General features: G+C 46.4%; 1 long non-coding RNA gene across 1 annotated transcript in view; it reads left to right on the forward strand.

Annotated features, from left to right (window-relative positions):
* LOC147124472 (uncharacterized) overlaps positions 1 to 15,637 on the forward strand; it is a 33,123-nt gene extending 17,486 nt beyond the window's left edge. Inside the window, exon 2 of the long non-coding RNA XR_015079941.1 lies at positions 12,101 to 15,637. This is a non-coding gene — a long non-coding RNA (uncharacterized LOC147124472). The remainder of the gene's footprint in view (positions 1 to 12,100) is intronic.
* Positions 15,638 to 22,915: the final 7,278 nt, after the last annotated feature.

Genomic DNA, 22,915 nt, shown 5'->3' on the forward strand with positions numbered 1-22,915 from the left:
TCCACCCTATATATGCCCCTCATAATTTTGTATACCTCAATCAGGTCCCCCCTCAGCCTTCTCTGCTCCAAGGAAAACAACCCCAGCCTGTCCAGTCTTTCTTCATAGCTGAAGCGCTCCAGCCCAGGTAACATCCTGGTAAATCTCCTCTGCACCCTCTCCAAAGCAATCACACCCTTCCTATAGTGTGGCGACCAGAACTGCACACAGTACTCCAGCTGTGGCCTTACCAGCGTTTTGTACAGCTCCATCATAACCTCCCTGCTCTTATATTCTATGCCTCGGCTAATGAAGGCAAGTATCCCATATGCCTCTTTAACCACCTTATCCACCTGTTCTGCTGCCTTCAGGGATCTATGTACATGCACACCAAGGTCCCTCTGATCCTCCGTCTTTCCTAGGGTCTTACCATTCATTGTGTATTCCCTTGCCTTGTTAGTCCATCCAAAATGCATCACCTCACACTTGTTTAAGGTGGTGGATGGGATGGCAATCAAGCAGGCTGCTTTGTACTGGATGGTGTCGAGCTTCTTGAGTGTTGGTAAAGATAAAAAGAAAAAATTCAAACCTTGCTCAAGGGGTGTTTGAAGTACTTGCAGTACTTTACTATCAAGATGGGTTTGAACTATTTGGTGTAATGTTTAGTTACCAAGTTTTTGCTGTTCTAGGAATGGTGAAGGAGGGTTCTGGGATAGATAGATGCAGCAGTTAGGTTAAGCTTATTCCTTATTATCTGCTTATTATAAACTTATTCCTTATTATAAGATTATAATTTTTTTGAATTCTGGGAAAGCCAAAGAAGCCAAAGAAGAAATAAACAGGCTTGTGCTCTATATCCTGTAATTAGTCATATTCTGAATTAATTGTATATCTACAAATTGAAGCAAAATGAAAACATGTAGGGCTAGATTTTCAGTATAGGCAGTTTTGGGGCGCTAACCTTAGCGCCCGCCCGAAGTTAGCGCCCGCCCCAAAGTAGCGCCCCGTTGCCGGGAATTCAGTGGCTTCGCCCTAAGAGGTTGGTGGAGCGCTAAAAGAGGCGTTCCACTACTCTCTTTAGGCGCTAAGCCGGCGGTCCAGAGGGATAGCGCCCAGGCGGGGCGCAGCACGGGTGCGGTCATTTTTGCACTGACAGCAGACCCCGTGGTGCCGACCAGCTCTTAAAGGGGGAAGGGACGAATTGGTCTGCTGCCACGCCCTGCACACTGCAGCCTTGCAAAGAGGCCTCAACACTACTGCTCAGCCCCAGGGAGTCATGGCAACGCCAGAGAAGGCCCGTCAGCGTGCCCTGCGCTTCTCAGAGGGTGATCTGGACATAATGGTCACAGCTCTGGAGGTGAGGCGCAAGATCTTGTTTCCAGAGAGTGGGAGGAATCCAACCCACCACGACTACACCAAAGCCTGGAAGCAGATCGCCCAGAGGGTGACGTTCACCGGCGAGGCCCCCAGGACCCACACACAATGCCGTAAGAAATACAACGATCTGACCAGGATTGTGAGGGTGAGTAGCCTTTCCAGTCTCCTCCTCATTCTTGCATGTACACCTGACATGATGGGCAAAGGGACCTGAAAGTCCTTTTGGCCAGCCCTCAGCCAGCAGCATTGGGACAGTCATGAGCATCAAATGGCCATTCGGCACTCTACACTTTGGCCAAGCTATTCCACCATGGGAGGCAGTGGACAGTACATCAGGGCTTCACTCTGTCCAAGCTATTCCACCATGGGAGGCAGTGCACACTACATCAGGGCTTCACTCTGTCCAAGCTATTCCACCATGGGAGGCAGTGCACACTACATCAGGGCTTCACTGCGCACTTACAGCCCGTCCTTTCTCTTGCAGGCTAAAGTAGCGTTTAATCGCCAGGCCCGTGCCAGGGGTGGCCGCGCCAAGCTGCAGAAGCTCACTCGGCTGGAGGAGCGCGTGTGTGTGCTCATGGGAGCCCGTGTGATTGTCCCCACAGCGTGCGGTGTATCCGACCCTCCACTGCCCGGCAATGGTAAGGACCTCGCCTTTTGGCCCTCTCGCGTCGCACTGGCCCATCTGAGCTACCTCCTTTGCCACTGTCCCACCAATGCGCTGAATCCCACCAGTCCTAACTCCCTCGCTGACGCCGTCTCCTCACTCTGAAGCTACTCTTGTGCATTCCTGCTTTCAGCTGGTGACGACCAGGACCCTGAGGCTGCCAGTGACAGCACCTCCAACCAGGAGGAGGAGGAGGAGCAAGCCGGACCTTCGGGGGAACAGTCACGTCCCGCAGGAGAGGAGGAAATGCTTGACACCTCCTCACTGGACGAGTGCCTGGAGGAACTGTCGCAGGGCAATGCAGCTTCTGGGACCAGTGGCGTCCAGCCACCCAGCAGCCGTGCGCGTGGCCCGCGGCCTTCCCCCCAAAGGGGGGAAGGATCAGAGGGGAGTGCTGCTGCTCGGCACACTCGCCGTCACCAACGCGGCAAGGGTCCCCTAGTTCGGCCCCCTCCTCCCCAGCGGGAGAGTCGCGACTCCAGTCCGGACACCTTCACTTCGGAGGAGGTGCGGAAGCTCGATCAGATGGCCGACGACTCGGACCGGCGCCACACGGAGCTCATGAGCGTGGTGGGGTGCATGCCTGAGGCCATTGAGTCGCTGGCGACCAGTGTGCGCGAGTTCGGGGCAGCAACTGCCGCGACTGGCCGCATGTTAACTGATGCCGTCAAGACCCTGGCGGATGTGATGCGCGCGCACACCAGGACCACAGGGCCACTCACTGCTGCCACACGCGCTGTCTCAGGCAGGCATCGCCAGGGCAGGCGCCGCGCTGGACCATCCCAGCAAGCCGGCCGTCGGCTGATTGCTGCGGATCCTGCAGTGCGGGCCCGGCCGAGTGCCACCGCGCCACAGCACCAGCCAGCGCATCCCAGACGCCAGCTGGCCCACATTGCGCCATCCGTCGCCGCCATTCCCCCTCTGGGGCGTCAAGGGCAAGCGGCTGCAGCTGATGGTGGCCAGGCTCAGGTGCGCCACTCAGGAGACGGCCCCTCGAGGCCCAAACGCCGTGTAGGCCGCCCCCCAGCGGCATCTGGCGGAAGGGCATCTGAGCCTCAGGCGCCTTCCCCCAGCCTCGCAGCAGCCACTGGGCAGAGCTTGCGAAGGAGCAGCAGGCAGGGCAGGGGAGGCAAAATGCTGGCCAAGGTCTCGCCCTCGCGGGCCACTCAGTAGAGGGTGTGGCCAGCTTTCCTTTAATATGGCGGTGGCCATCTTTATTTTGCCCATGGTTGTGCTTTTGGAGGGCTTTTTTTTTGCGTTAGGCCGACGTTGAGGCCCGGTTTCAATAAAGGTGGAGTGGCTCCTCCCCAGTTTGTGGGAGTGAGTCGTTTGTTGGGCTTTTTGTGGGGCCCGTTTATTGTTTTTGGGGATTCATGTGGGAAGGGCTTTTCATTTTTGTTTAATAAAAAATTATCTTTATTCATGCAGTCTCCATGGTTGTTCTTCTTAGTGTTTGTTGGCTTCGCCGGCTGAGGGCTTGCGGAGCGGCTGCATTCATCTTCCCTCATGGCCCCTGGCCATTCCCTGACAGGGGGCTTAGAAGTACCGTGTAATAAGGTGGCGTCGTGCGGCCCTTGGCCCTGGTCGCTCCCTCCTGGGAACGTACTCCTGCTCCTCCTCCTCCTCCTCCTCCTCCTCCTCATGCTCCTCCTGCTCCTCCTCCTGAGGTGCTGGTCCAACGTCAGGTGGCAGTGCCTGAGTCCTGCGGATAGCCAGGTTGTGTAGCATGCAGCAAACCACCACAAATTGGGAGACCCGGTCCGGCGAATACTGGAGAGCTCCTCCGGAGCGATCAAGGCAGCGGAACCGCTGCTTGAGGACCCCAATAGTTAGCTCGATGATGTTGCGGGTGGTTTGATGGCTCTCGTTGTAGGCCTCTTCAGCAGCGGTCCTGGGCGCGCGGAGCGGGGTCATGAGCCAGGTGCACAAAGGATAGCCTTTGTCCCCGAGTAGCCATCCTCTTGGGGGAGGCTGTGCCTGGAACATGTCATGCACAGTACTCTGCCGCAGGATAAAGGCATCGTGGCTGCTGCCTGGGAAGCTGGCATTGACTGCCATGATGCGCTGCTTGTGGTCACAGACCAGCTGCACATTCAGAGAATGGTAGCCCTTCCTGTTGCGATACTGCTCGCCATGCTCCAGAGGGGCCCGCAAAGCCACATGCGTACAGTCAATGGCGCCCTGCACCAAGGGGAATTCCCCGAGTCTGGAAAATCCCAATGCGCGCTGATGCTGGCTCTCCAGGGCCATGGGGAAGGAGATGAATTGGCTTCTCCTTCTGAACAGTGCTTCGGTCACCTGGCGGATGCAGCGATGCGCGCCGTACTGGGAGATGTTTGCTATGTCCCCAGCAGCGTATTGGAAGGAGCCGGTGGCATAGAAGTTCAATGCCACTGTCACCTTCACTTCCACCGACAGAGACGTCCTGCACCTGAGCTTTGGCCGCAGATCTCGGCGAAGCAGGTGGCAGATCTCTGCAATCGCCCCCTTTCGGAATCGGAGCCTTTTAACACATCGCGCGGCACTCATGTTTAGGTAGGAGCGCTGCTGGCGGTATAGCCTGACTGGGTAAGGCCTACGTGGCCGACGCCTGTAGCCCCCTCTGCCTCTAGCCAGGGCTGCCCCTCTCACAATGCGTCTGCGAGCCCTACGGACATGGAGCTGCAGCTCCGCGTTGGCACCCCATGCAACCCCCATCAAATCCTGGCAAACACTCTAATTTCCAAATGGCCACTTGCAGCGCTGTTGCCTGAGTCCAAAAATACCTGGCTCTTGCTGCTTGAAACCAGTTAGCTATCCTCCTTGTTGTGTCTCCAGAAATGCGTTGCACAAGACTGTTTTCTGAAAAAAGGATGGCCTTTATACTGGAGAGGACGTTCCCTTTAATTAGCGCCCCCCGGGGCCCGCGCTGGTTGTGTTGCGTTCCTTTTTCCAAACGCTCCGGCCGCCCGCCGCACAATGGGGCAGTCCGACTGAAGTTTGCAATCGGGGCGGCCAAAGGGCGTTGCACGAGGATGTGACGTCATTTTCTGCGCGCGCATCCGGGCGGGCGCTAAACTTTGCGCTGGCGCTAACGGGCAGCTTAATTTGGGGCGGGGCGCAAACTGCGCTGCGCCCGGGCGCTACACGCATAGCGCCCGGAAATCACTTCTCTTAAGGCGCTAACTGCTGGCGCAAGCAACTGAAAATCTAGCCCGTAGCCTTTCAGTCCCCTTGGTGTTGGGCCAGGGATTTTTGTGCAATCACAGCACAGGAAACTCTTTGGTATCCGGCACTGACGGGACCAGCGTGTTGCCGGTTGATCAAAAATTCCGGATGATGGAGAGGGTTATCTACCGAGGCTATTTTTAACAAAGAAAAATAAAAAAAATCAAGAAATGTGCAGTATACAGTAATTGGGTACTCACCTACAGAATGTTGTGTTAAATGGATGGTGGAAGATGCTTGATTAAGTACAGTACTGCCAGTTGAGGGTAATGCAATGCAATGACTACCAGCAGCGTGGGAGACACACAGTACCCCTGTAAAATGGCAGATCAGAAGAGACTACCGGCAGCACGGGAGAGTCAGACTCCTGTTACAGGGGTTTTGAGGTGTTCCGACTTCCGACAGTGCCAAGAAGCCGAGTAGTGGCAGTTTGGAGAACTACCCCCACTGACTAACTCGGCCACCACGGGAGACTCGGACTCAGACACATTGCCGGTTATTGAGGTGTTGTTTTCGGAGTGAGAATTTTGCTGGTTAATAGAGAATTCCGGATATTTAGGTGCCGTTTAAACGAGAGTTTCCTGTATCTCCCAGAAGGACTAATAGCTTCTGTAGAATGACATTGTTCACAGCTCTGTGATACATCAATAACTCTTATATTTGTGTGTTGGTAGTGATGCTCAAAGTCTTCCACCTTTCTTTGCTAGAACTGAATAGTACTTTTCAGCTAAGTGACATGATGTTCAAGACCGCTGATGTTATTTTTGGAATCAGATTGCCTCTTATCAAATGCCACTAATGTAGACACCGTCTCATCTAAACTGTGATTGATGTCGGCTAGAGAAGCTTGAACCACTCAACCTTTTCACTCATGCCTTCTCACTGACTGATACCGTCATAGTGAGTCGGAGATGTATTCCACCAATACAGACACTGTCTCATGCAAGCTGTGATTGATCTTGGCTGGAGAAGTGCAGAAGTACTCAAGCTTCTCACTCACTTTTTCTTAATGATTGACACCATCATAGTGAATCAGAGGTCTAGTGCTGATATAATCTAAGAACAGAAGTATCCAGAGATTCCGAATTACTACTAGGAATGGATGGCAAGGTTGAGGGTTTTGTGTAATCATACAGCTCAGAAGGAGGCCATTTGGCCCATTTTGCCTGTGCTGCCTTTCTGAAAGAGCTATCCAATTAGTCCCACTTCCCTGCTCTTTCCCCATAGACCTGCAAATTTTCCCTTTTAGAGTCAAAGGGCAGAATTTTCATTGGGCCGTGGAGGCGGGATTGGAGGCGTGTGGGGGGTTAAAATCCCGAAATCGGGGGGGCCTGAACCCATCCCGCCCCCAACCCACCTCCATGCCAGTTTCAAAGGAGGCGGGTACCCGACCCGCACTGAGACCCGCCTCCCCAAGGCGGGAAGGGGATTAGTGCCAATTAACTGTCGTTAACAGGTAGTTAACAGGCAGTTTTTAGCCTAGTCCCTATTTTCATTGTTGAAACGTGGGATTCCTGATGGCTCCAAACCATGCCAAGTTAGCGAGGTGGGCCATCGGGGTGAAGGGCTTGGAGGAGTCGAGATGTCCGGTGTTCAGGTGAGTGATGGGTGCATGAGTGCAGAGGTAAGTGTGTTTGGTGTGTTTAAAGTGTTTAAAGAAGTTTTACTTACATTTACATACCTTTACAGCCTTCCTTCCCTCACGTCTCAGGAGTCCCTCAGCTCACCGGCACAGAAAGCAGAATGGTCGCGATCTGTCAAAAGTTCCAGCATTCAGCTTTCTGTTCCGGGGAGATCTCTAAATCATCCTGACAGGAAGGAATTAACTTGGAGTACAGATTGTCAGTGTTTGACAGCTTCAAACAGCTGTGAAACGCTGATATTTCATCTGTCAAAAGGTCTTGACAGATGAAATATCAATCTGTGACGTCACCTGTTGCCGGGTGGCCCTTAATTGGCCTGCTGAGCCTGCTGGGCGGGCTCAACAAGGTCAATCAAGTCAAAATCACGTGGGTTGGCTAGAACTTGATGGAGGCGGGACTACAACTCCAAAAATTGTAGTCCCGCCTCCTACTCGACTCCTCAATGAAAATCCAGCCCATAGAGTCATAGATTTATACAGCACAGAAAGAAGCCCTTCGGCCCATCGTGTCCGCGCCAGCGATCAAGCCCTATCTATTCTAATCCCATTTTCCAGCACTTGGTCCATAGCCTTGTATGCTATGGCGTTTCAAGTGCTCATCTAAATGCTTCTTGAATGTTGTGAGGGTTCCTGCCTCTACCACCCTTTCAGGCAGTGAGTTCCAGATTCCAACCACCCTCTGGGTGAAAAAGTTTTTCCTCAAATCCCCTCTAAACCTCCTGCCCCTTACCTTGAAACAATGCCCCCTGGTTATTGACCCAACTACTAAGGGGAAAAGTTGCTTTCTATCTATCCTATCTATGTTCCTCATAATTTTGTGCACCTCAATCAGGTTCCCCCTCAGCCTTCTCTGCTCCAAGGAAAACAACCCCAGCCTGTCCAGTCTCTCCTCATAGCTGAAGCGCTCCAGCCCAGGTAACATCCTGGTGAATCGCCCCTGCACCTTCTCCAATGCAATCACATCCTTCCTATAGTGTGGCGACCAGAACTGCACACAGTATTCCAGCTGCAGCCTAACTAGCGTTTTGTACAGCTCCATCATAACTTTCCTGCTCTTATATTCTATGCCTTGGCTAATGAAGGCAAGTATCCCATATGCCTTTTTAACCACCTTATCTACCTGTGCTGCTGCCTTCAGGGATCTATGTACATGCGCACCAAGGTCCCTCTGATCCTCTGTCCTTCCTAGGATCCTACCAGTCATTGTGTATTCCCTTGCCTTGTTGGTCCTCCCAAAATGCATCACCTCACACTTTTCAGGGTTAAATTCCATTTGCCACTGTTCTGCCCATCTGACCAGCCCATCTATATTGTCCTGTAGCCTGAGGCTTCCCTCCTCACTATTTAGCACTCCACCAATTTTCGTGTCATCTGCGAACTTACTGATCATACCTCCTACATTCATATCTAAATCATTAATGTACACTACAAACAGCAAGGGACCCAGCACCGATCCCTGCGGTACACCACTGGACATAGGCTTCCAGTCACAAAAACAACCTTCGACCATCACCGTCTGCCTCCTGCCACTAAGCCAATTTTGGATCCAATGTGCCAAATTGCCCTGGATCCCATGGGCTCTTACCTTCTTGACCAGTCTCCCATGTGGGGCTTTGTCAAAAGCCTTACTGAAGTCCATGTAGACTACATCAACTGCACTACCCTCATCCACACACCTAGTCACCCCCTCAAAAAATTCAATCAAATTGGTTAGACATGATCTCCTCCTGACAAAGCCATGCTGACTATCCTTGATTAATCCTTGCCTCTCCAAGTGGAGACTAATTCAGTCCCTCAGAACTTTTTCCAATAATTTCCCTACCACTGGCCTGTAATTCCCTGGTTTATCCTACTACCCTTCTTGAATAATGGTACTATGTTAGCTGTCCTCCAGTCCTCTGGCACCTCCCCTGTGGCCAGAGAGTTTCTTAAAATTTGTGTCAGAGCCCCTGCAATCTCCTCCCTTGCCTAACACAGCAGCCTGGGATACATCTCGTCTGGGCCTGGGGATTTATCCACTTTTAAGCCCGCTAAAACCGCTAGTACCTCCCCCCTCTCAATGCTAATTTGTTCAAGTATATCACAATCCCTCTGCCTGATTTCTATGCCTACATCATCCTTCTCCATAGCGAACACAGATGCAAAATATTCATTTAAAACCTCACCTACATCTTCCGGCTCTACACATAGATTGCCACTTTGGTGCCTAATGGGCCCTACTCTTTCCCTGGTTATTATCTTGTCCTTAATATATTTATAAAACATCTTGGGATTTTCCTTTATTTTGCCCGCCAGTGTTTTTTCATGCCCCCTCTTCACTCTCCTAATTTCTTTTTTAAGTACCCCCCTGCACTTTCTATACTCCTCTAGGGCTTCCACTGTTTTTAGTCCTTTGTATCTGCCAAAAAGCCTCCCTTTTTTTCCTAATCCATTCTTGTATATTCCTTGACATCCAGGGTTCCCTGGACTTGTTGGTCCCACCCTTGACCTTTACGGGAACATGTTGGCGCTGTACTCTCTCTATTTCCTTTCTGAATGACTCCCACTGCTCTGATGTGGATTTCCGTACAAGTAGCTGATCCCATTCCACTTTGGCCAAATCCTGCCTTATCATATTAAAATCGGCCTTCCCCCAATTTAGAACCTTTATTTCCGGTCCATCTTTGTCCCTTTCCATGACTACCTTAAATCTCACCGAATTATGGTCACTGTCACCAAAATGCTCTCCTACTGACACTTCTACCACTTGCCCGGCTACATTCCCTAGAATTAGGTCCAGTATCGCCCCCTCTCTTGTAGGACTTTCTACATGCTGGCTCAAAAAGCTCTCCTGGATGCACTTTAAGAATTCTGCACCCTCTAAGCCTTTTACACTCTGACTATCCCAGTTAATATAGGGGAAGTTGAAATCCCCTACTATTATTACCCTATTATTTCTACACTTCTCTGAGATTTGCCTACATAGCTGGTCCTCTATCTCCCCCTGACTGTTTGTGGGCCTATAGTACACTTCCAGCAAAGTGCTTGCCCCCTTTTTGTTTTTAAGTTCTACCCATATGGCCTCATTAGAGGAACCTGCTAAGATATCATCCCTCCTTACAGCAGTAATTGACTCCTTGATTAATATTGCGACACCCCCTCCTCTTTTACACCCGCCTCTGTCTTGCCTGAAGATTTTATACCCCGGAATATTGAGCTGCTAGTCCTGCCCCTCCCTCAACCATGCCTCTGTGATAGCAACAGTATTATACTCCCATGTGTTCATCAACACCTTCAATTCATCTGCCTTACTCGCAAGACTCCTTGCATTAAAATAAATGCCATCCAGCCTTGCCGTACTCCCTTGTGCTGTTACATATTTGCTCTGCCTTCCAGACTGACTTGTTTTTTCCTCTATATTTGGCTGTGCATCACCCCCTACTATAGCTCCACTCCGTATCCCATCCCCCTGCCAAGTTAGTTTTGAAAGTTACTGTTTTTTTACATTTTACTTTTATAGGATTTGTTTTGGAGACTGGAGCGACTTTTATTCCTTCTCAATCTACTACTTGCAGGAAAGGAAAGGCTGCATCACTAAGGCAGAAGAATAGGGTATTATTCCTGTTTAGTGAAAACAAGGAGGAAAATGTTTACAATTTCAAATACTAATGCATCTACTTCATCTTCTGGGTTTTTGGGCACTCATTTAGCATTCTTTTCAGAGGAAACGCAAGAATGTTGTTCAACACATAGCCCCCATATTTGAGGAGCTAGAACATTTGACCAAGCCCCGGAAAATTCGAGACAGCCATCTCAGGACATAATTTATATTCATTCCTGGGATGTGGGAATTGCTGGCAAGGCCAGCATTTATTGCCCATCTCTAATTGCCCTTGAGAAAGTGGTGGTGAGCTGCTTTCTTGAATTGCTGCAGTCCTTGTGGTGAAGGTACTCCCACAGTTCTGTTAGGGAGGGAGTTCCAGGATTTTGACCCAGTGACGATGAAGGATCGGCGATATACTTCCAAGTCAGGATGGTGCGTGACTTGGTGGGGAACTTGGAGGTGGTGGTGTTTCCATGAGCCTGCTGCCCTTGTCCTTCTAGGTGGAAGAGGTTGCGGGTTTGGGAGGTGCTGCCGAAGAAGCAGCTTGATTTCAAATTATGCAATGGACACGCTCTCCTTTTCCAGTTATTTTCTGAATAACTAGAAAAAAGAGAAATCCCTTTGCAAATTTAAAGCCTATTTAACAGGAACCATGGTTACAATGTATTCTGTTCCCAATCATGTGCATGATACAAAGGGAATGAATGCAAAGAAAAATAGGTTACTCACTAATGTGGTGTTAGTTCTCATCTTTCAAATTAAGCTGTCCTTCACATACTACTTCCCCAGTGCTTACCATCGCAGTAGAGGGATTTGCATATATATGAAATTATATCTGTTTGTATACTATCTATATGTGTTGGAAAAAATACAAAAGTAAATGCAAGGTTAGTCAATGAAATACAAAGAAAGAGAATACTTGATGAACACCTTTAAGGCTTTTTTGTTTAAATTTGCACCATAAACATTGCGCGTCATTGCCCAAATTACTTATCATGTTTTCATATGTTAATTTACTATTGGCCATAAGTAAAGTCATCCAATGGGAACTTCAGTGGAATGATGCAAATCCAGTAGTTTAACATCTAGAAATGAGCCACTTGACCTCTGTGGCTTTGTTTCTGCTGCTGGTAAAGTGGGGAGGAAATAGTTACCTTAACTCCAATGAAGTATAAGGCATGATGTTGGGGACTAAAGTAGCATATTTTAACTAATTAATTCCTAAAATAAATAAGAAAACATGTTGATGGTTAGAGTAGAAGCTTTACTCTCCATCTGACACTGCAACACCTGCATCAGGATGCCGAGTACCTAATGTGAAAAATGTTACAAAGATCAAGGCAATACATAACAAACATTTATATTGGTTTCCCAAGTGATGATGGCAACATAACCCCATATCCTCTCCTTCTGAAAAGCTATTTTTGAATGTATTTCTATATTAAAAAAATAGTTGGGTTTCTCTCATGGTTGGACTGGTTAAGCCAGTAATCAATTGAGATATATAAACAGGGCAGGTCCTGGGTTCAATTCCTAGTCTTAATGCTTGATGGAAAAGGATCAGTTGTTCTTTTATTATTGGCAATTAAGTGGGATGAAGGATGTCTTTAATTGTTTGACAAATGTGCTAAATTTCTCTCTGCAGTTGGACGGGACAAGCATCATCATGAAGAAGAACATCATGTGACGATATGATATGAAAGAGCTTGGTCCAGGTTGTTAACAATGACGTTTGGAGAAAAATGTAATCAAAAGGGGAGAATGGTAAAAGAAGAGCCCCATCCACTGGCTGCCCAAGGTTGGCCCAACACGATTATCAAGCACGCCTCGAAATCGGCGGCCAGCTCTTACTCCCAAAATGGACAGGAGCCTTGTTTAAATATTTAAATTGAGGCCCTACACTCATTGCAGGACCCTGACATAATTTTCGTGCACCTGGTCCAACCAATGGTCCTAAATGTGATTGCTGCAGGCCACTCCAAAAATAGCCCAAATTTATTTACTTTCATTTTTGGAAGTGCTCCTCCTGGCCCCATAAAAATAATCTGGCCAGCTGCCTGTCCCTGTGTAGCCTCCCCCCGCCCTTGGGATCACCCCACCCCCCAGGTCAATACTGTCAACCTCTCGGTGTAGGAACTATCTGATTTTCCACTATTCTCAACCGGGGAGCACCCATTTGGCGCTCATAGCTTGCTAGCCGGATGCTGATGATTCCCTACTAACAAGATGCTTCGGGCCTCTTGCTGTTGCGATTGGGCATCTACCATGGTCTCAACACTGGCGAGCCACTCAGTTACCGTAGCAAACTAAAATCAGACCTAAAGAATAAAGAAAACTGATCTTTGGCAAATAATCTTTTATGCATGTGATCTTAAAAAGGAAGGATTAAATAAAAATCCAAATTAATTAATTTTAATTCATCATTAGTCCTTATAGGTCTCATCTTTATTCAAATTGCATCCCTGTTAAGATTTTTACATGTTAATTTTTAATAATTTTCTACAACTTTCGTGCTTCTGTAGTTTTCTCATGCTGTTTCTATGGAACAGCCACTGTTGCTATGTGATATCGGTAACACAGAGAGGACAGAAGGCCCCTCCCATTGGTTACACATTCAGTTAAGCAGCAGTTAGAATGATTGAGTTATTCCAATGTACATGTCCTAAGTCTTCAGTAACAATGCCAAATAAAAGTGGCAATTATTTTATGGATTCCATCACAGATACATGAATCATTTCACAATGAATGGGAGGTTGGTAGATGAGGATTTGTGTTATTTTGAAACCATTGTAGCTGCGAGTGAAACAGATGTGCCTCGGGCAGCAATGGGAGCATATTGAAAACATTGAAAAGTGGATAATTTTATGTACTTTACTTTTTCCTAAAGATCTGAATAAATGAAATACATTTGCTGCTTGTATTCAAATGCTATTCAAGTATTCATGCACAAGTCAATAAAGTTATTAAAAAAACACAAAGGGATTCTGGGCTTTATAAATCGAGGTTTAGAGTATAAATGCAAGGCAGTTATGCTAAACCTTTATAAATCACTGGTTAGGCCTCAGCTGGGGTATTATGGGCACCACACTTTTGGAAGGATGTCACGGCCTTGCAGAGGGTGCAGAGGAGATTTACTAGAATGATACCAGGGATGAAAGACCAGTTATGTGGAGAAACTAGAGAAACTGAGGTTGTTTTCCTTAGAGCAGAGAAGGTTAAGGGGAGATTTAATAGAAGTGTTCAAAATAATGAAGGGTTTTGATAGAATAAATAAGATGTCACTGTTTCCAGTGGCAGGAGGGTCAGTAACCAAAGGACACAGATTTAAGGTAATTGGCAAAAGAACCAGAGGGGAGAAGAGGAGAATTTTGTTTACGCAGTGAGTTGTTATGATCTGGAATGCACTGCCTGAAAGGGTGGTGGAAACAGATTCAATAGCAACTTTCAAAAGAGAATTGGATATATACTTGAAAAGGAAACATTTGCAGGGCTACGGGGAAAGAGCAGGGGAGTGGGACTAATTGGATAGGCCTACCAAAGAGCCGAAAGGCCTTCTCCTGTGCTGTATGATTCTATGACTCTATGAAATGAAATGAAGGGAAATAACTGTTGACACCAAAGCAGTGATCATTTTCAAGAGAGAAACATTATGGCAAATCTGTGCAGTTGTCCTCTCACAATGGAGCCTTGCTAGGCAGGAATGTGAGTTGAAGAATTGAGCTACAGTGTTATAGCTCTATCTCTGACTTGCTTTACCTTTTAGAAAAGCTCCACTCTGAGAGGACAGTCTCGCTGAACTTGCCTGGTTTCGCATTTGTGTAAATAGCTCAGGAATGAAGCCAGCCATATTCAACAGAGGCAAATAATGTAAGGTCATGTTGAGGGTGTAGTTTCACACTACTTCTGCTTTCATCAGTCCAAAATAAACTTTACAAAGTTCTTGGGAAGTTTTGAACTTTGGGTTGTAAATTTCTTTGAGCTGCTCCCGCTCCACCGCTGTAGCGTTGTCCGAAGTGCGGTGAAAACCCCATTTATGCAGGTAAACGGGACTTTTGTTGCACTTTTGGCAGTTACTGCGGTGGAGCGGGAGCAGCCCCAAGGAATTTCCAAGCCTTCATTTTAAACATTTTTCCTGTCACCTTTTAATTTTGGTATTGAGCTCACTGTTCCTTTGGGTCTTCACTAACGTTAACTTTGGATACTGGTCAGTTAAGTGGAGCTTTGTACCTGACCATAGGAGGCTGCAGAGTTGACGGTATAACTCAGATTTGGTACCTCTGGATCACTCTAAACAGTTAATGGATTTAAACCATAACTAATGTATAAGAATCCCATTATGAGATGCTCACGTTTCACTTTAGCACTTTACCTTTCTTTATATTGTTTCTAAATACATTATACAATTTCATATATCACACCATGGCTTGGAGACCTTGATCTTTGTGTCTAGTCTTAGGTTGCAGTCTTCAAATGCTTGTCCTTCCAGATGCAACAGTCACCTTTCTCACAATGTTTGCAAATCACTACTCCAACTTTGTTATATATCAATCAATACCTTGGTCTGATAGGCTTCAGTAAGCAGTACTTCATGATAAAGGAAATGTTTGTTTTCTAGTATAGTGTTGCCCAATATTAATTTGATGAATTATATTGCAGCTTACATTCAAGGTCAATGATAGCAAAATGACAATTACCATTAACGTGAATGCACTGTTAAATAATTTGTAAAGTGATTTTTCCTTATCTACATTTCAGATTCATTTCAAGTTATATAATTGAATTCATGAAAAAGCCATTTAATTTTTGTAATGTTTCAAAAATGGAAATTTTGATACTGTTTTAATAATGTAATCCGTTAGGAAACAAGTGAGTTTGCCTACAATTGTGCAGCATATTAAAATATGTATAATGTGATTCATGGAATTAATGTGACTCAGATACTGCTCGGAGTACAATCCACGTCATTAGACGTAGTGTAATGTCAGCATAATTACCTGTTTAATAGTCTATTGATTGTTTTCTGTAATTGTACAAGTAATGAATGAATTGAAGAAATTAAATTCACTGCAATCACGTCCAACGTTTGCAATTAGCAGCATTCCATATTTCCTTTAACAGGTTTGTTGTTTTGAGTTTAACAAGACACATTTTGTACATATTAAAAATAATGCTTCATAAATTACCTTAAATTATAGTTACTGGAGCATCCTAGAGATAAAGAGACCTGAAATGACAGATCCAAGGAGACCCCAAGTGTTAGTGAAATGCAGTGGGGACTGAAAATCAAGACAGCTTTCATCAATCTGGAAAACAAAGCAGCAGACTAATACCAATTTTTATTTTAAAATGAAAAGTAATTGCAAATGCCCTATAGTGCAGATCATAGAAACATAGGAACAGGAGTAGGCCATTCAACCCCTTGAGTCTGTTCCACCATTCTATTAGATCATGGCTGATCTGTACCTCAACTCCATTTACCTGCCTTTGCTCCATATCCCATGACACCTAACAAAAATCTATCGAAATCAGTCTTGAAAATTTCAGTTGACCCAGCATCCACAGCCTTTTGGGGGAGAGTTACAGGTTTCCACTACCCTTTGTGTGGGAAAAATGCTTCCTGATTTTGCTCCTAAATGGCCTGGCTTTAATTTATGATTATGCCCCATGGTTCTGGATTCCTGCACCAGAGGAAATGGTTTCTGTGTATCTACCCTATTGATTCCCTTTATCATTTTAAAGGCCTCGATCAGATAGAAATATAGAAACATAGAAGATAGGAGCAGGAGTAGGCCATTCGGCCCCTCGAGCCTGCTCCGCCATTCAATGAGATCATGGCTGATCATCCAAATTCAGTACCCTGTCCCTGCCTTCTCTCCATATCCCTTGATCCCTTTAGCCTTAAGAAATATATCCAACTCCTTCTTAAATAAAATCACTCACCAGAATGATACCTGGGATGGCAAGAATGATATATGAAGAAAGATTGGGTCGATTGAACATAAGAACATAAGAAGTAGGAGCAGGAGTAGGCCATACGGCCCCTCGGGCCTGCTCCGCCATTCAATAGGATCATGGCTGATCCGAACTTAGACTCACGTCCACTTCCCTGCCCGCTCCCCGTAACCCCTAATTCCCTTATCTGCTAGGAAACTGTCTATCTCCGTTTTAAATTTATTTAATGTTGCAGCTTCCACAGCTCTCTGGCATAGCAAATTCCATAGATTCACCACCCTCTGAGTGAAGAAGTTTCTCCTCATCTCAGTTTTGAAAGGGCAGCCTCTTATTCTAAGATTATGCCCCCTAGTTCTAGTCTCACCCATCAGTGGAAACATCCTCCCCGCATCCACCCGATCAAGCCCCCTCACAATCTTATATGTTTTGATAAGATCGCCTCTCATTCTTCTGAATTCCAATGAGTAGAGGCCCAACCTACTCAACCTTTCCTCATAAGTCAACCCCCTCATCTCCGGAATCAACCGAGTGAACTTTCTCTGAACTGCCTCGAGAGCAAGTATATCTTTTCTTAAATATGGAAACCAAAACTGTACGCAGTATTCCAGGTGTGGCCTCACCAGTACCCTGTATAACTGAAGCAAGACTTCCCTGCTTTTATACTCCATCCCCCTTGCAATAAAAGCCAAGATTCCATTGGCCTTCCTGATCACCTGCTGTATCTGCATACTAACCTTCTGTGTTTCATGCACCAGGACCCCCAAATCCCTTTGTACTGTAGCACTTTGCAGTTTCTCTCCATTTAGATAATAACTTGCTCTTTGATTTTTTTCTGCCAAAGTGCATAACCTCACACTTTCCAACATTATATTCCATCTGCCAAATTTCTGCCCACTCACTTAGCCTGTCTATGTCCTTTTGCAGGTTTTTTATGTCCTCCTCACTCACTGCTTTCCCTCCCATCTTTGTATCGTCGGCAAACTTGGATATGTTGCACTTGGTCCCCTCCTCCAAATCATTAATATAGATTGTAAAGAGTTGGGGTCCCAGCACCGACCCCTGCGGAACACCACTAGTTACTGATTGCCAACCCGAGAATGAACCATTTATCCCAACTCTCTGTTTTCTGTTAGATAGCCAATCTTCCACCCATGCCAGTATATTACCCCCAATCCCGTGATTTTTTATCTTGTGCAGTAATCTTTTGTGTGGCACCTTGTCAAATGCCTTTTGGAAGTCCAAATACACCACATCCACTGGTTCCCCTTTATCCATCCTGTTTGTTACGTCCTCAAAGAATTCAAGCAAATTTGTCAAACATGACTTCCCCTTCATAAAACCATGCTGACTCTGTCCGATTAAATTATGCTTATCCAATTGTCCTGTTACTGCTTCCTTAATAATGGACTCCAACATTTTACCAACCACAGATGTTAGGCTAACTGGTCTATAGTTTCCAGCCTTTTGTCTACCTCCCTTTTTAAATAAGGGCGTTGTGGCGGAGCCACTGAATGACTCTGGGCAACTGTATATAATTCCCTTTAACAATGTTCTAACACCAGCCTAAGCCGGTACCATTGTGTTAAACATTACTGTGTTTTGTATATTGTGTTTGTATGTACGGAGCATGGCCCCTTTAAGAGCGTGGGAAAACGCGGGCAAACGCGATGACGTCACGTCGCAAACCACGTGACTGCTGAGGCAGTCCTCATGGAATCTCCATCTTGTTAAGACCTGTTTTCGTGGTTCTCCTGTATCGATCTCAACAAACGGTTCAAACTCGTTTAATCTTACATTAAAGGAATTCGACGATTCCTACAGCATTATATTAGCAGTTTTCCAATCTGCTGGGACCTTTCCTGAATCCGGAGAGTTTTGGAAAATTACCACCAATGCATCTGCAATCCCTACAGCTACTTCTCTCAAGACCCTAGGATGTAAGCCATCAGGTCCAGGGGATTTATCCACCTTAAGTCCCATTATCTTACCAAGTACCATCTCCTTAGTGATTTTAATTGTGCTTAGCTCCTCCCCCCCTATAGCCCCCTGTTTGTCCAGTGTTGGGATATTATTAGTGTCCTCTACTGTAAAGACTGATACAAAATATTTGTTCAGCGTTTTTGCCATCTCCATGTTCCCCACTACTAATTTCCTGGTCTCGTCCTCTAAGGGACCAACACTCACTTTAGCCACCCTTTTTCTTTTTATGTAACTGTAGAAACTCTTGCTATCTGTTTTTATATTTTTTGCTAGTTTACTTTCATAATCTATCTTCCCTTTCTTAATTAATCTTTTAGTTATTCTTTGCTGGCTTTTAAATGCTTCCCAATCTTCTATCCTCCCACTAGATTTGGCTGCTTTATATGCCCTTGTTTTCAGTCGGATACTATCCTTTATTACTTTATTTAGCCATGGATGGTTGTCTTTTCTTTTATGCCCCTTTTTCCTCAGTGGAATATATTTTTCTTGAAAGTTATGAAATATCTCCTTGAATGTACACCACTGCTCATGTACCGTCTTACACCTTAATCTATTTTCCCAGTCCACTTTAGCCAGCTCTGCTCTCATACCTTCATAGTCTCCTTTATTTAAGCTTAGTATGCTGGTTTGAGATCCAACTCCCTCACCCTCCAACTGAATTTGGAATTCAACCATGTTATGGTCACTCATTCCAAGGGGATCCTTTACCAGGACATTTTTTATTAATCCTGTCTCATTACACAGGACCAGATCTAAGATTGCCTGCCCCCTGGTTGGTTCAGTAACATACTGCTCAAGGAACCCATCCCTAATGCACTCTATGAACTCTTCCTCAAGGCTACCCTGCCCAATTTGATTTGTCCAGTCAATATGAAAGTTAAAATCTCCCATGATTGTAGCTGTTCCCTTATTACAAGCCCCAACTATTTCCTGATTGATACTCCGACCAATAGAGTTGCAATTGTTAGGAGGCCTATAGACTACGCCCACTAGTGACTTTTTCCCCTTATTATTCCTTATCTCTACCCAAACTGTTTCACTATCCTGATCCTTTGACCCAATATCATTTCTCACTATTGCAGTGATTCCATCCTTTATTAACATAGCCACCCCACCTCCCTTTCTTTCCTGTCTGTCCTTCCTAATAGTCAAATACCCCTGGATGTTTAGTTCCCAGTCATGGTCACCTTGCAGCCATGTTTCTGTAATGGCCACCAGATCATACCCATGTGTAGTTATTTGTACCGTCAACTCGTCTATTTTGTTACGAATGCTGTGTGCATTCAGATAAAGAACTTTTAAATATGTTTTGTGACAATTTATTCCTGCTTTTACCCCCTTGGGCTTATATTCACTAGAGTTTAGAAGAATGAGAGGGGATCTCATTGAAACTTATAAAATTCTAACAGGACTAGACAGGCTAGATGCAGGATGGATGTTCCCGATGGTGGGGGTGTCCAGAACCAGGGGTCACAGTCTAAGGATAAGGGGTAAGCCATTTAGGGCTGAGATGAGGAGGAATTTCTTCACCCAGAGAGTGGTGAACCTGTGGAATTCACTACCACAGAAGACAGTTGAGGCCAATTCATTAAATATATTCAAGAAGGAGTTAGATATATTTCTTAAGGCTAAAGGGATCAAGGGATATGGGGAGAAAGCAGGGACAGGGTACTGAATTTGGATGATCAGCCATGATCGCATTGAATGGCGGAGCAGGCTCGAGGGGCCGAATGGCCTACTCCTGCTCCTATCTTCTATGTTTCTATGTTTCTATGTAAGCCGTATTGGCAATCATGGATTAGCTTTCAAGGCGATTTGAGAGTTAACAGTACCTTTTGTAACTTTAGAAATTACCAATGCAAGTGCAGTAGGTAGTAGTTTGAAGGATAAAAGGGATTACCTTTCTTAGAGATAGGGTAACACAAACAAATTTCCAAGTGGAAAATAAGAAGGACTGGGAATAACATAGGTTGAAGAGACTGTATAGGAGAAAGGAAATTCATGGCTTATTGATATACCACAGAAGATTAAGGGGTAATCTGATCGAGATGTTTGAAATGTTAAAGAGAGTCGCTAGGTTAGAGACAGATAAACTATTTTCTCTGGGAGCCAAGAATGTGGAGACATAATCTTAAAATTAGAGCTAGGCCATTTAGGAGGGAAATCAGGGAGCACGTTTTCACACAAAGAGCAGTAGAAATCTGGAACTCTCTCCCTCAAAAGGCTATGGATGCCGGTTCAATCGATATTTTCAAGACTGAGATCGATAGATTATTGTTAGATATGGATATCAAGAGATATGGAGCAAAGGCGGGTAAATGGAGTTGATGTATGGATGAGCCACGATCTAATTGAATAGGAGAACATGTTCAAGGGTCTACTTCATGTTCCTATGCTCTTAGATCATGGTGCTAGGTTCGTATAGGCAGAACTTTTACAAACGATAGCAGGATGATAGTCAGGCATGGGACCAAAACACAAAACCATGTCTAACATAAGAGGAAGGGTGAGGTATGAAATCTTCCAAGCCAGCTCATATACAAGGATCAAAATAATATATGCAGCAACAGAAAATGCTGGAAATACTCAGCAGATCAGGCAGCATCTGTGGAGAAAGAACCACGGCCCCTATTTTTTTTCTCTCTCAAATGGCAGCTGTTGATGATTCTGCCATTGCCATTTACACCTTAACTAGAGTCATCTTTTGTTTCTTAACTTGTCCCATTACCCTTTGCACCATCATCCCTTTTGTCTTTTAATCTCTCCTGCCTTCCAGCCTATCATAGACCTTCCCTTTTGTTCTTTCCTCCCCTCCTCCCTTGCCCTGTCTCTACACTTGCTTAAAAATCTGTTACATCTCTAACTTTTTCCAATTCTGACGAAGGGTCATCGACCTGAAACATTGGCCTCGATTTTCATTGGGCCGTGAGGCGGGCTTTGAGGCGTGCGGGGGATTAAAATTGCAAAACCTGGGGGTCGGGACCCCCCCGCCTGGTTCCCGCCTCCACGCCATTTTAACCTAGGTGTGTCTGATTGACCTGAATCAGTCCCGCCTGCAACAGGCGGGACTGGTCTTTAGGGCTCTCAAACAGCAGTAATTGGCCTTCATAATCCCATTTTAACAGGCCCTTGCCTGTTTAACCCTTTTCCCACATAAAACACGCCTGGTGGGGATGATGCCTGTGAAACCTGGCGTGAACACTGTTGGCTTGTTGACTATCAGCTACAGGTCCAACATTAAAGAGGATATTTGATCAGTCATCATTTGCAGGTGGCAGGACTTTGTTGTCTCAGGTCTGGGGCAACTTTCACCAGGCCTAGCCACACCTGTGGAAGGTTGGAACCTCACACACTTCTCCAGTGTGACCTCCTGGGAAACCCCTCTTGCCACCCTCACTCAGCGCTTCCTCAACGGTGTCATACACCAGAAGCACGGGAGCCATTTATTTCCTTCCCTTCTGGACATTAGATGAGCTCGAACACCAGCCGCGGCACCAGCAGAACCAGGAACAACAGCAGCAGCAACAGGAGCGCCAGGCTGCTGCTCACCCACCTGAAGCTGCACAGGCCAGAAGGGGCCAGCGCTTGCAAGTGGCTTGAGAGCACCTTGCTGCACATCAGGGGGCCATGGGGACCCGTATCTGCACTGGCAGCCCTACTCAGAAGGACTTCCATGAAGGTCTGGTTTCTCGGTTCAATAGATGCCTATCGCTCCTCAAGAGATGTCATTCTATTATGAGCACTCACCATGTTTTCCATACCCTGATGACTTATCTCCTCCATGGAGGTTGCCATCCTTTCCATGGTGATGCGTTCATGCGCCAATGACTCCACAAAGGGTCTGCTCATGTTCGCTATGGACTCCTTCATCCGCTCCACACTCACATCAACCCTGGACACAAAACTTGCCAGAGAATCCTGCATCTGTTCCTGGAGTTCCAGTCCCATTGATCTTATGGATGGACCCAGAGGCAGAGGGTCGACATGCAGCTGAGCCGAGCTGGCAGAGTCCTGCGCCCTCCAACTAGCACTCTCCACTGCTGTTCCTGTCTCCACAATCTGCTGATGCTCACTTGTGAGCTGTGATACACCAGGTGACAACACTACTCTATGTTCCGAAGGTCCCACCGAGGTGTGAGTGTCTGCGCTGGTACTGGGTGCGCTGAATTCTGCTGACGCTGCGCCCTCAGAGGTTGCAGATTCCTCTGAGGAGTCTGGAAGCTCAGGCTCTTCCTCCTGGACAGTGGGGACGGGGGCTCTTGATGGTCCTGTGGGGGAGTGAAGGAAAGAGTTAGAGATGTGAGGTCAAGGTTACATGCACATTGCATATTGCAGATGATCATAAGTCCATATGATGTAGCTTCAGAATCATTATCAGCGACTCACGCAATGTCAATGAGAGAGATGGAAAACTATTCTGTCACCAGCTTGCTGTGATGCACCCGTCTGTCCGTCCCCCACTTGCGCCTCATCCTCCAGTCCTACGATCTTCAGGATCGCCTCCTCCCAGGGGGTGAGGTGGGCTACT

This window comes from Somniosus microcephalus, chromosome 1 (genome assembly GCF_052327205.1).
Source record: "Somniosus microcephalus isolate GS21.2 chromosome 1, FLI_Smic_1.0, whole genome shotgun sequence".
NCBI lineage: Eukaryota > Metazoa > Chordata > Chondrichthyes > Squaliformes > Somniosidae > Somniosus > Somniosus microcephalus.